The 12,747-nt window shown below is 42.5% G+C and overlaps 1 long non-coding RNA gene across 1 annotated transcript in view; it reads left to right on the plus strand.

The window, feature by feature from the left end:
• Positions 1-1,607: 1,607 nt before the first annotated feature.
• Positions 1,608-12,747, plus strand: part of LOC111822650 (uncharacterized) — a 22,002-nt gene continuing 10,862 nt past the window's right edge. Inside the window, exons 1-2 of the long non-coding RNA XR_002825785.1 lie at positions 1,608-1,633; positions 2,934-3,010. This is a non-coding gene — a long non-coding RNA (uncharacterized LOC111822650). The remainder of the gene's footprint in view (positions 1,634-2,933; positions 3,011-12,747) is intronic.

Genomic DNA, 12,747 nt, shown 5'->3' on the forward strand with positions numbered 1-12,747 from the left:
GACCATTTACAAGTTAACATTTTAAGGTACACAGGCTTATCATAGGATTCTGAGGATTCTACTAGAATTACTTAGCAATAAAAACATCTCTGTGGGACTGTGAATTCTTATTTGCTAAAATTAGTGTTAATTTGTTGGGTTTCAAAGGTAAGAGAGACATAGTATAGAAAAAAAAAAGAAAAGCAAGAAGTGGAAAATAACCATGCATATCACATTACCCAAGGGCGATCAATTTAAAATTTTATTATAAAAATTTTCAAACTTACACAAAAGTAGAGAGAATAGTAAAATGAACCCCCATATATCCAGCACCCAATTCTTTTTTTTTTAATTTATTTTATTCATGGTGTTGAGAATATACACAGCAAACCATACACCAATTCAACAGTTTCTCCAAGTACAATTCAGTGACATTGGTGACGTTCTTCAAGGTGTGCAATCATTCTCATTTTTCTTTTCTGAGCTGTTCCTCCCCAATTAACATAAACTCATTGTCCCCTAAGGTTCCTATCTAATCTTTTGAGCTGCTTTTGTCAATTTGATTCCATATGGCCAACACCCAATTCTATAATTCCAAGATGTCAATCCCATTTGCTTCAATTTTTCCTTTGCTAAAATATTATAAATTCCAAGATATAATATTCCAAAATATTATATATTCCAAGATACCTCCTCCTCTGTGCTTCAGTATACCATCTCTAAAAATATATATATTTTCTCTAATAACCTATAATGTCATTATTACAGCTAATGAAATTCACAGTAAGTCCTGGATATCACAGAATGCACAGTCCATAAAAAAATTTCCCTGATGAGAAAAACCAAAGTTAACACTTTCATTTCACTGATACCATCTCTTTTTGCTTACGAATATAAAGATTTACAGTTCATTAAAAAGTACAATTTTGCATCTTGATTTTTCCATTTGCTATTGTAACTATTTCCCAGTGGTATATTTTTTTCAAAACTTTGTCATTTTAAAATGGCTGTACGTGATATATTCCACTGTGTGGGGATAACTTAGATGACTTAGCATTCATCATTTATTTGTGTGGCTCCGCAAATATATGGAGAAAGAGAGAGAAAGAAAGAGAGAGAATATTTTTCTTCCCCCTTTAGTAAGTCCGTTCCATGAATATCTTTGTTCATAATGCCTTTTCCTTGATTAGGGCTGTTTCCTTGGGATGGATTCCAGGAGTTCTATTGCACCAAAATGTATGAACATTTGTAAGGCTCTTGACTCTTCTTACTGAGTTGTTTACAAAAGAACTGTACCAATTTACACTTCCACTTACAAAGGATGAGAGAGCCTCTATTAAAATGTTTAAAGGCAGTGCTTTTCAGAGCTCTTATAAATCACTGGCTGCAAGAGGCTGACTTAACGTTTGTCGTATGCTCAGAGTCATCTCAAAATAAATAAATACACATTTTCTATAGCTATAAAAACATAGCACGCACAGACTGCCAAACAACCACAAACTAACTTTGATTAAACGAGGAAACCGCTTGACTTGTTGAAAATGTGGTAATGAGACAGTTTCCACCCAGCCAGGCAACACAGTCCCGGTGGGGGAGGGGAGCCTGCTTTTCTTCATGCCTTTCTACCCATCCTGAAGAAGGTAGAAATGAACAGGTCAGCTTTCTCCTCGTTTCCCTTATGATCTTTTTTTTTTTTTTTTAAAGCTGAGTATTTCATTTGTTTCCATATGGCTGGGTTGATGATGCAGAAATACAGTTAAAAACTGGTTGAAAACGAGCACAAAATTTCTGGTGGCAGGCGTTTCCTGTAAACGCAGCACCATAGTACTGGGTAACAGAGGATTAAGCCAGAGCCATTTTAGCTGCAACTCCAAATTCTACTTTGTTTCCTTGGGGACACACTGTTTTTATTTGTAGACTTCAAATAAAACTGCTGCAGAAACTGTTTATTTCTGTTGATGGCATTTTTATTTTCTTTTAGGAATATAGCATATGTAGTTATAAATCCTTCTAGAATATTCAACTGTAATGGTTTGCACAAGTTTGTGGGACAGATTTTGTGTGTTTTATTTGAGGCAGGAGAAGGAAAACTATCTCATTACTGTTATGTTTATCAGAAGAGAGGAAAAAAGAAGGAACTTGATAAGAAAATACTTAGCTGCATGTTGGCCCTTAAACATCCAGCAATTGAATTTTTTTTTTTTTTTTTTTTTGAGTGGGGAGGGTAGCTCAGAAAACATGGCCTTATTATCCACGTTTGCTTTTCACTGTTTTCGTCTCACTCAGCCCCGGCAGAGTAGTTCCTCAAAGCAAGTGGGAACAAAACATAATCTCTTAAAATATTTTTAAGAAGACACGCAGGCTTGGTATTTGTGAAAATATGTCAACAAAATGTGCTAACCAGATTTGTTAAAAAACGCTGTCAAAGGAGCCAAAAAGATTAAACTGAAGAGCTGTTTTTAGGACAGGGAGACATCCAGAGAGAATAATGGCCCGTGCCATGTTGGCTGACGTTTACTGAGTGAGCACCATGTGTCTGGCACGGGTAAGGCTTCATTGTGATTATCTCACATAGCCTCACAACTGCCTGAGGCGTTGGGCGACATTGTGATTCCCATTTTACAGGTGAGGCAGGGGAGGTGAGGTAACAGGGCTTCCAGAGGGCGAGCAGTGGAGGCAGGATTTGAATTAGGACACTCTGAAACGTGTGTCATTGGTTCGTTTCCGGTTTCTGAGGAAACTTCGGTGCTGGAAGTCTGGGTCCATTACAGAAGGGAACTTTGTGGCCGTCTGATCTCTGTCGCTCCCTGTGCGCCTATCAGCGCGCCGCTCGGCCTTAATCTCTTCTCCGAGGCCCAGCGTCCGGTGGAGGGTGGGGTCTGAGGAGCGCACCTTCAGTCAGCGACTTGGTGCTCATCTCTTCAGCCACTCACCTTCAGCCCTGTCTCCTTCAGGGCCCTCCGAGGCCTCGCTTGACCTCCATCTTGGAGAAGATGCCCAAGGAACTTCCCCGAGGATCGCCCAGGCCAAGGTACATTTCCGCAGAGAACTCCGCGCGCGCGCGTTTTGACTACACTGCGCGGTCTAGCTGGTGATTAGAGCCACCTCCGTTTTGGAGTGGACGAATTCGGTAGGAATTGTCCCCTTCTGGGACTATACACACATTCTTTCCCCTTCCCGCCTAACTATAGCCCTGGTGGCACCGTGGTTAAGAGCTCGGCTGCTAACTCAAAGATCAGCGGTTCGAATCCACCAGCGGCTTCTTGGAAACCGTATGGGGCAATTCTCCTCTGCCCTATAGGGTCGCTATGAGTCGGAATCCACTCGAAGGCAATGGGATTGGTGGGGCCCCAACTATGAATAAGTGGCGCCCTGGTGGCGCAGTGGTTAAGCGCTCAGCTGCTAACCGGAAGGACGGCTATTCCAATCCACCAGCCGCTCCCGCTCCATGGGAGAAAACTGGGGCAGTCGGCTTCCATGAAGATTACAGCCTTGGAAACCCTGTGAGGCAGCCGTACTCTGCCCTGTAGTGTCGCTCGGAGTCGAAATGGACTTGATGGCAACGAGTTTATGAATAAGTACCCTGGCAGGGCCCACAGAGATTGCGAACATGTTTGTGGGTGTCATACCTGGTACAGAGCTGGCGAGCTTCTTCCAGACTCTGATTGTGGGCAATGGTATCTATTAAAATCGTATGCTTTAACTGAGTGCTTACTGTGTGCCAAAACCTGGCTGAAGCATTTTATTAGTGAGGGCTTATTTATTTCACACAAATACACTTGTCAGTAAGTACTGCTATCTCCATCTGAAAAATGGGAAAACGGAGGAGGCAAAGGCGGCACAGCTGGGTAGTCGACGTGCTGATTTGAACCCAGAAAGCCAGTTGCAAGAGATCACCTTTTCAACCACTGCACCACGTCACCGCTGGGAGACAGAGACTTCCGGTCTTGGTAGTAGGGATACTGCCGTGCCTAACCCGTTGCCATTGAGTCGACTCTGACTCATAGCGATCCTATGGGACAGAGTAGAACTGCCCGATAAGGTTTCCAGGGAGCGGCTAGTGGATTTGAACTGCTGACCTTCTGGTTAGCGGGATGTAGCTCTTAACTACTGCTCTACCAGGGCTCCACCTGCCCCGCCTAGGTGCACAGGAATGGTGGTGCATATAAAATGCTTGGTACTTCATAAATACTTACTGAATGAGACTCCCTGGGTGGTGAAAGCAGTTAACAGTATTTGGCTGCTAACCTAAAGGTTGGTAGTTCCAGTCCACCCAGAGGCGTCTTGGAGGAAAAGACTAACTATCCACTTCTGAAAAAAAACAGCCCTTGAAAACCCATGGAGCACATTTCTCCTCTGACACACATGGGTTTGCCATGAGTGGCGTCCACTCCAGGGCAACTGGTAAGGAATGAGAGCTATTATTATTATTCTCTATTTTCCTAAAGCCAAGATCAATCTCTTAGTTCAAAAAAGACTGGAAAAGAATGAGCATGGGCTTTGCAGTTAGAGCGCTCTGGGCTAGAATACCTTATTCTAGTTGTAGAACCTCAGGTTAGAGAAGTTAGTAAGTTAGAAAGTTAATTAGCCTCTGAAGATATCAGTTTCCTCATCTGCCAAATGAATTTAAATATACAGGTTATCAGCAGAACTAAATAGCACCATGATGTAAGTCGTAAAAGTCATATGTAGAGTGAGAACCTTTGCACACAGCAGAGGCTAATACATCGTTTTATTAGGCCCCTCTTATCTTTCCTCCTTACTATTGCTATTATTGTCGTTGTTGTTGTTGTAAAAGTAACCTGAGAACATGGACACACTTAGGTATCTGGGTGATTTCAGCAAAGGAGGATATCCAGGTTACTATTTTTATGAGTGCTCTTGGTTTTATCAACCTGTTTTAATAAGCCTTTTAAAACTGAAGCCAGGTCATGTCATTCCTCTGCTCACAACCCTTCAGTGGCTCTCAGATTCATTCTGAGTAAAACCTATTGTCTTTACAATGGCCAGAAGGTTCCAGGCAATCAATATGCAATCCCCTATCCATCCTACTTTTCTGACTTGTCTCCAGTTCTTCTGCCACACCAGCCACAATGTCCTGCTGGCCTCCTTGTGGTTTGTTCTTCCTAATCCCTCAGCCTGGAATGCTGTCTTCCCAGAACTTTTCATGGCTCCCACTCTCACCTCCTTCTGCTGTTTACTCCATTGTATCCAAAGTGAAGCCTTCCGGATCAGCTTATTTACTACCACTCCCACCCACCCCCCTCCATTCCCCAGCCCCCTTGCCTACCTTGTTTTTCTCCTTATCACCATCTAACATGCTATAATCCTAAAGGTGAACTCCAGGAGGAGAGAGATTTTTATCTCTTTGGTTCCTTGCTCTTTCTCCAGCACCTGGAACAGAGCCTGGCACAGAGTAGGCACTTATTACATGATTGTTGAGTGAGAGAGTGACTGAATGAATGACTGCACAAGCCCAGGAGCACATCATCTAATGAATTAAATAGCATAGGTAAGTGTAGAAACACTTCTGAGTGCTAGTCACTGCTTCGGGTGCCGCAAGGGCCATGGAGGAAACTGGCTTTCCTTTTGAGGAGGCTGCAGTCTATTCAGGCTAGGCGGACTCCAGTAAATGTGGTAAAGGAGGCATTCCTCCAAGGAGAGACGGAGTGAGGAAGGTGGCATTTGGAGCGGACCTTGAGGGATGGGTGGGATGCCTACAGGTGGGTGTTTGCCTGAATATGCCATGCGCGCTTGGGGAGATGGAAAGGTGGAGACCGCAGGCAGTGGGGCCAGGAGATCGGAAAGTACAGAATGGTTTATTAAATATTTATTGAAAAGCAGTATATGGCAATAATACGAATTCCATTCCGAAATGTTCTTTTTCACGGTTATTTAACACAATTTGTAATTATAGATTAATAGGTAACTAATTTTTAATTACACAGGTGAAATATGAATGTGTTTTTCCGTGTAAAAAGATCAAAACAGTTAGCCACCAACTAAACTGTCCTGGTTCCTTGCCTACATTCCAGAATTGACCACTTTTGGTGTGGGCTTTCCCAACTTCTATCCGTGCGTTTGAATAAATATTCCTTATGGGTCTGTGTGTGTGTGTGTTATATTTATATACTGTATTAAAGGTTATATATATTTTTACATTTATATATTATGTGTTACATATTAATGTTATATATATATTTAGGTATATATTATATATAAATGTTATATATACATATTTAGGTATATCTTATATATTTATATGTTATACACACACACACACACACACACACACACACACAGATATATATACATACATAAATGAAGTTCTTGGGTGGTGCAAATGGTTAAGTGCTTGACTACTAGCCAAAAGGTTGGTAATTCAAATGCAGCCACAGGCGCCTGGGAACACAGGCCTGGCGATCTGCTTCCAAAAGTTCACAGCCTTGAAACCCTATAGTGCAGTTCTACTCTACACACATGGGGTCACCATGAGTTGGAATTGACTCCATGGCAACTAACAACAACAATATATGTACACACAGACATACATGTACATACATATACACACACACACAGACATATAAGGAATATCTATGAAAATGCATGGGTAAAAGATTGTGAAGGCCTACACCCAAAGTGCTTGATTCTGAATTCAGGATACACATGTATATACACACACTATATATATATAATGTACATATATATACATACATATAATTATGCATATATACACATATTTCCTTAAGAAAATAAGTTTGTATTTGTATTTTTAAACAAAAATTGCATACTTTTTGCAGCTTGTTTTTTTTTTTTTAACTTTACAATATATCTTGGGAATCTATCTATATGTACGTAAGTACTACTTCATTCTTTTCATCTACTGTCTGTATTCTAAAATTTGGATATACACAGTTTATGTGGCCATTTTCCTTTTGATGAGCATGTAGGTTGTTTCTGATTTTTCACTGTTATAAACAATGCTGCAGTGAACATCCTTGTGTTTGCTTCTCTGTGCACATGAGTGATTATTTCTCTAGAGTAGATATTGTAATTATATACTTGTCTATTTATGTTTTAATTTGTTTAATATTTATTTCTCCTACTAAAATATACCCTCCATGAGGGCAAAAATTCTATTTGTTTTGTTTCTCTTTAATTACTGCCTAGTCAAGTGCCTGGAACAAAGGTCAATAAATATTTATTGAATGAACCAGGCTGAAACAGTTGGTTGGGGCCTTGGTGTGACTTTGAATCCTAAGAGAGAGAACTATGGCTTATCTTGGTAAAATTTTCACACGGGGCAGTAGCAGGATGGTTATTAGTGGAGTTTTGGGGAAAATGTTCTGGGCCAGGAAGAAGGCAGCTGTTGGAGGACCAGTTAGGAGATTATTACCCAGGTCAGAAGAAAAAGGAAACAAGGACAATGGGGAATAGAAAGGAAAGGGTGGATCTGAGAGACACTGAGATGATAGAACCTGTAAGATTTACCAGCTGATTAGCTGTGAGGGACAGGATGAAGGAAGTCATGGAAGGTTGATACCTAGGCCAGGACATTTCAATTTTATAAGCCTTTATTGCCTCCTAGCTCTGTGCAAAAAGCCTCTGCTAATTGCTGTTGGGACATAAATTTGCGTGACTTTTCTTCCCTACTTTCAAAGGAGATTTGCAGTTTACAGGAGAGGACCGGGAGCCCTGGTGGCAGAGCAGTTAAGAGCTGGGCTGCTCACCAAAGGGTCGGCAGTTCGAATCCACCAGCCACTCCTTGGAAACCTTATGGGGCAGTTATAATCTGCCCTATAGGGTCACTATGAGTCAGAATGAACTCAATGGCAACGAGTTTGGTTTTGACTGGTTTAGAGAAGACCGACATGTATACAGGTCTACCAAGAACAGAAGGGAGTATCTGAGAGGTGGGAGGAGAGGAGCCCCAAGGCAACCAAATGAAATATTACTGTTTCAGGATGGGGGAGGGGAGGAGGGAGGGTGAGGATGTTTCAGCCTTGCCTCAGAGCCAAACACATTGCTGACTCTGGTGAACATTCAGGAAATAGGGTGTCAAGAAATATGGATCATCTTTTAAGATCTATCTATATGGGATCAAATTGACAACAGCAACTGGAAAGATTAGATAGGAACCTTAGGGGGCAGTGAGTTTATGTTAATAGAGGAGGAACTATTCAGAAAAGGAGGGTGAAAATGGTTGCACAACTCAAAGAATGTAATCAGTGTCACTAAAGTGTACATGTAGAAATTGTTGAATTAGTGTATGCTCTGCTGTGTATATGCCCAACAACAACAACAAAGAGTAAATTATATATATTAAAAAAAAGAGAGAGAGAACTTTGGATCAGTGTAGCTTTTTCAGAAGCGAGGAAATTCAGATTTTTGACAGAGCTGGAGTTTGGCCCATTGGTTTCAGTATAGTCTGGAAGGCAGGGACACAAACTGTTAGCTGTGTGACCTTAGTCAGAGTACTTAACCATCCTGAACTTCATCCTCCCCCTTTAAAAAAAGAAACTAAAGTGGTGAAGATTGATTAGATCTCCACTAGTTCAGTAACAGCTCTGATTCTATGATCATACCCTCAACAAAGGAGAGGAAAATGCCTGCTTGGAATAAAAGGACTCCACCTTCCTAAAGTTGGTCATGTCCTCTTTGTTTAACAGGATGGGACAATATCTCCTTTAGGAAGAAAGATTTATTTGACGTTCAAGAATTCTTTTAGTTTTATTGTGTTTCCTTTTGGTGCTTTCCCAGTGTTTTTGGGATAATATCCAAAGTCTTAGTGGGGGCATAGCGGAGCATGCCTGACACATTATCAGGAATTTTATCTTTATTCTAAGAGCCATCGGGCATATTATACAGGGCTGTGACACAATCAGAGTCCTTGGGTGGAACTAACCAAAAGGTTGCGGGTGCCTCGTAAGAAAGGCCTGGTGATCTACTTCCAAAAATACAGCCATTGAAAACCCTATGGAGCACAGCTCTAGTCTGAGACATACGGGGTTGCCATGAGTCAGAATCAACTCGATACAACTTTTCTTGGTTGTTTTTTTAAAACTGGTGACATGATCAGATTTGACTTCTGAAAAGATCCATGAGGTTGCTGGGAGAGGTGATTGTTTGCTTTTCCGCTGGAAGGGAAGTTCTGCAAACACAGGCACGGTGTTCATTTTCCTTATAGCTGTATCCCTAAACCAAAACCCGTTGCTGTTGAGTTGATTCTGACTCATAGTGACGTTATAGGACAGAGTAGAACTTGCCCCGCGGGTTTCCAAGGAGTGGCTGGTAGATTCGAACTGCCCACCTTTTGGTCAGCAGCCAAGCAATTAACAACCACGCCATCAGGGCTCCACTATATCCCTAGCAGGTGGGAAAATGCCTGGCACGTAGTAGGGGTGCACTCTATTGGTTTGATCTTTCTGCGTTTAAAGTGAAACTAAAAACACCCATATCTTAGTTATCTAGTGCTGATATAACAGAAAGACCTCAAGTGGATGGCTTTAACAAACAGAAATTTTTCTCTCACAGTCTAGGAGGGCAGAAGTCCGAATTCAGGGTGCCAGCTCCAGGGGAAGGCTTTCTCTGTCTGTTCTCTGGGAAGGTCCATGTTATCAGTCTTCCCCTGGGTCTAGGAGCTTCACAGTGCAGGGACCCCAGGTCCAAAGGATGCACTCTGCTGTCTGCACTTCTTTCTTGGTGGCATGAGGTCCCTGTCCTCTCTGTTCCATTCTCTCTTTTATATCTCAAAAGATATTGACTCAAGATACAACCTAATCCTGTACATTGAATCCTGCCTCATTAACATAACTGCCTCTAATCCTGCCTCATTAACGTCATAGAGGTTAAAATTTACAACACATGGAAAATTACATCAGATCACAAAATGGTGGATAACCACACAATACTGATAATCATGGCTGTCTTAGTCATCTAGTGCTGCTATAACAGAAATACCACAAATAGATGGCTTTAACAAAGACAAGTTTATTCTCTCACCATCCGGTAGGCTACAAATCCAAATTTAGGGCATCAGCTCCAGGGGGAGACTTTCTCTCTCTGTCGGCTCTGGAGGAAGGTCCCTGTCATCAGTCTTCCCTTGGTCTGGGAGCTTCTCTGCGCAGGGACCTCAGGTCCAAAGGACGCGCTCTGCTTCTGGCACTGCTTTCTTGGTGGTATGAGGTTCCCATGTCTCTCTGCTCGCTTCTCTCTTTTATATCTCGGAAGAGATTGGCTTACGACACTACCCAATCTTGTAGACCTCATCAGTATAGCTAATCCATCTTATTACATCGTAGTGATAGGATTTACAACACATACGGAAATCACCTCAGATTACAAAATGGTAAACAATCATATAATACTGGGAATCATAGCCAAGATGACAGATATTTTTGGGGAACACAATTCAATCCATGACAATAGCCTAGCCAAATTGGTACACATTTTTGGGGGACACAGTTCAATCCATAACATCAGCTAGCCATTCAGCATCCTCTCCCTTGTTTGGGAGTAGAATTTTGGGGGGGTCTCAGTGCTCTGGTCTGCCCATCACTTCCCAAAGCAGAGAAATGCGGCAGACATTGATGGGTAGAGTTGGAACAAGTCCTGCTCTTGATAGAGTTTACAGTGTAATTCAGACCTCCAAAAAAAAATTTTTTTTTTCCCTAACCAATGAACAATACAAACAACTCACCATATGCTTTATCTCATACAAAAGAGACTGAAAGAAAAGGAGAAAAGTGAGGCCAAAGACCCTGCTGTGGCTGCTCTTCTTTGTAAACTACAGAACTTCTCCGTATTTCAGGTTAGCCATCAGGGAAACTGAGGCTAAACCTAAACCAAACCAAACCCCTTGCCATCGAGTCAATTCCGACTCATAGCGACCCTATAGGACAGAGTAGAACTACTCTATAGGGTTTCCAAGGAGCAGCTGGTGGATTTGAATACATACCTACATATTCAAAGATGAAACCTGCACAAAAGCAGAGCCCTAGGCAGTATTCACAAGAAGAATCCACAGAAAAACAACCCCTTGTGGTTCCCTCATGTTATAGCATGGCGCAACACAACCATCCAATGAGATCCACTGACTAGAGGTGAGAATCCCCATTTTACAGCTGAGGAAACTGAGCCAACAAGATCAAAGTGACTGGCCTAAAGTCCCAAGGTTTGGTTCCCTTTCTATTGCCACTCACTGCAGCTGAGTTCTATATATTATCATTCATTTCTGTGTTCATTTTTGGAAACTCATTTATTGATCATTATTGTATACAGACAGCATGCTAAGATGCAGCAGAGAATAAGACACATTGCCATCTATCTTTATGGAGTGTAGCTTTCAGTGGGAGGATGGCAGAGCCAGGAAGAGATACATGCTGCAACGTGTAATGAGTGTTACTGCATGTTTTTGAGCTCTAGGAGGTACCTGACAGGGACATATGATCTACGTCAGTGGTTAGCCCATCTCCCTACCTACTCCTTCTTCTCCACGCAGTGGAGGATGGTGGGAGGAGAAGTCCTAAGAGGGAAACTCAGAAATCATTTCTGAACATCTAAATGGAAACGGAGTAGGCAGTTAGGAATACATTCCGGAGTGGAGGGCTGAGGTCTGGATGGCAAACATATAAATGCAGGAGACTTCAACATGTAGGTGGTATTTTGAGCCATTGGACTGGATGAATCACCTAGAGAATGAGTAAGAAAGGGAAGAAAGGAGGTTCTGCTTGGGCCCCCGGGCACCTCAAAGTTTAGAGGTCAGGGAGAGGAGAAGGAACCAGCAACCGGGGCTGAGAAGGAGAAACCAGTGAGGATGAACGGAAATCAGTAGGACAAGGTACCCCAAATCCAAGGGAAGAAAGTGTTTCAAGGTAGAGGGAGGGATCAGCAGTATCAAGCACTGCAGATGTGGCAAATGAAATGAAAATCAAGGATTGACCATCAGATAGCCTCCACAACCCGAGTCACATCCCCATTCCTTGTCACGGTCTCATTCCCTGCTCCCCTAGCCTCACTCATGGCCCCAGACACATTCGCCTCGCAGCGGTTCTTTCCCCAAGCCTCAGGGCCTTCTCACCGTCTGTTCTCTCTGTATGGACGTCTACTTCCTATCTTAGTGTGGCTTGCCACCTTACTCACTGAGGTCTCTACTCCCCCGCAAAAAAAAACAAAAACAAACCTGGTGACAGTCGATTACGACTCATAGCCACCCTATAGGACAGAGTAGAACTGCCCCATAGGGTTTCCAAGGCTATAATATTTATGGAAGCAGACGGCCACATCTTTCTCCTGCATAGCAGCTGGTGGATTGGAACCAAGGACCTCTTGGTTAGCAGACAAGCGCTTAACCACTGTGCCACCAGGCTCCTTGTCTGCCCCTCAGGGAGCCCCAGTCTAAAACAGCAGGCTTTCCCCGGCCCAGTTACCCTGTCCCTTTGCACCGCAGCTATAACTTTCTGTGTATTATCTGTCGCCCTCTAGAAGGTAAATGCCAAGGGGCAAGGGCTTCATTTGTCTTTCTCTCTGTTACATCTCCTGTGCCTAGAACAGTGCCACCAAACCAAAGAAACCAAACCCGTTGTTCTAGAGTCCATACCAACTCATAGCGACCCTATAGGACAGAGTAGAACTGCCCCACAGGGTGTCTGTCCTAGGCTGTGAATCTTTTTTTTTTTTTTTTTTATTGTACTTCAGGTGAAGGCTTACAGAACAAATAGTTTCTCATGAAACAGTAGCACACATATTGTTTTATGACATTGGTTAACA

The sequence above is a fragment of the Trichechus manatus genome, unplaced genomic scaffold, assembly GCF_000243295.1.
Source record: "Trichechus manatus latirostris isolate Lorelei unplaced genomic scaffold, TriManLat1.0 scaffold00008, whole genome shotgun sequence".
In the NCBI taxonomy this organism is placed as follows: Eukaryota; Metazoa; Chordata; class Mammalia; order Sirenia; family Trichechidae; genus Trichechus; species Trichechus manatus.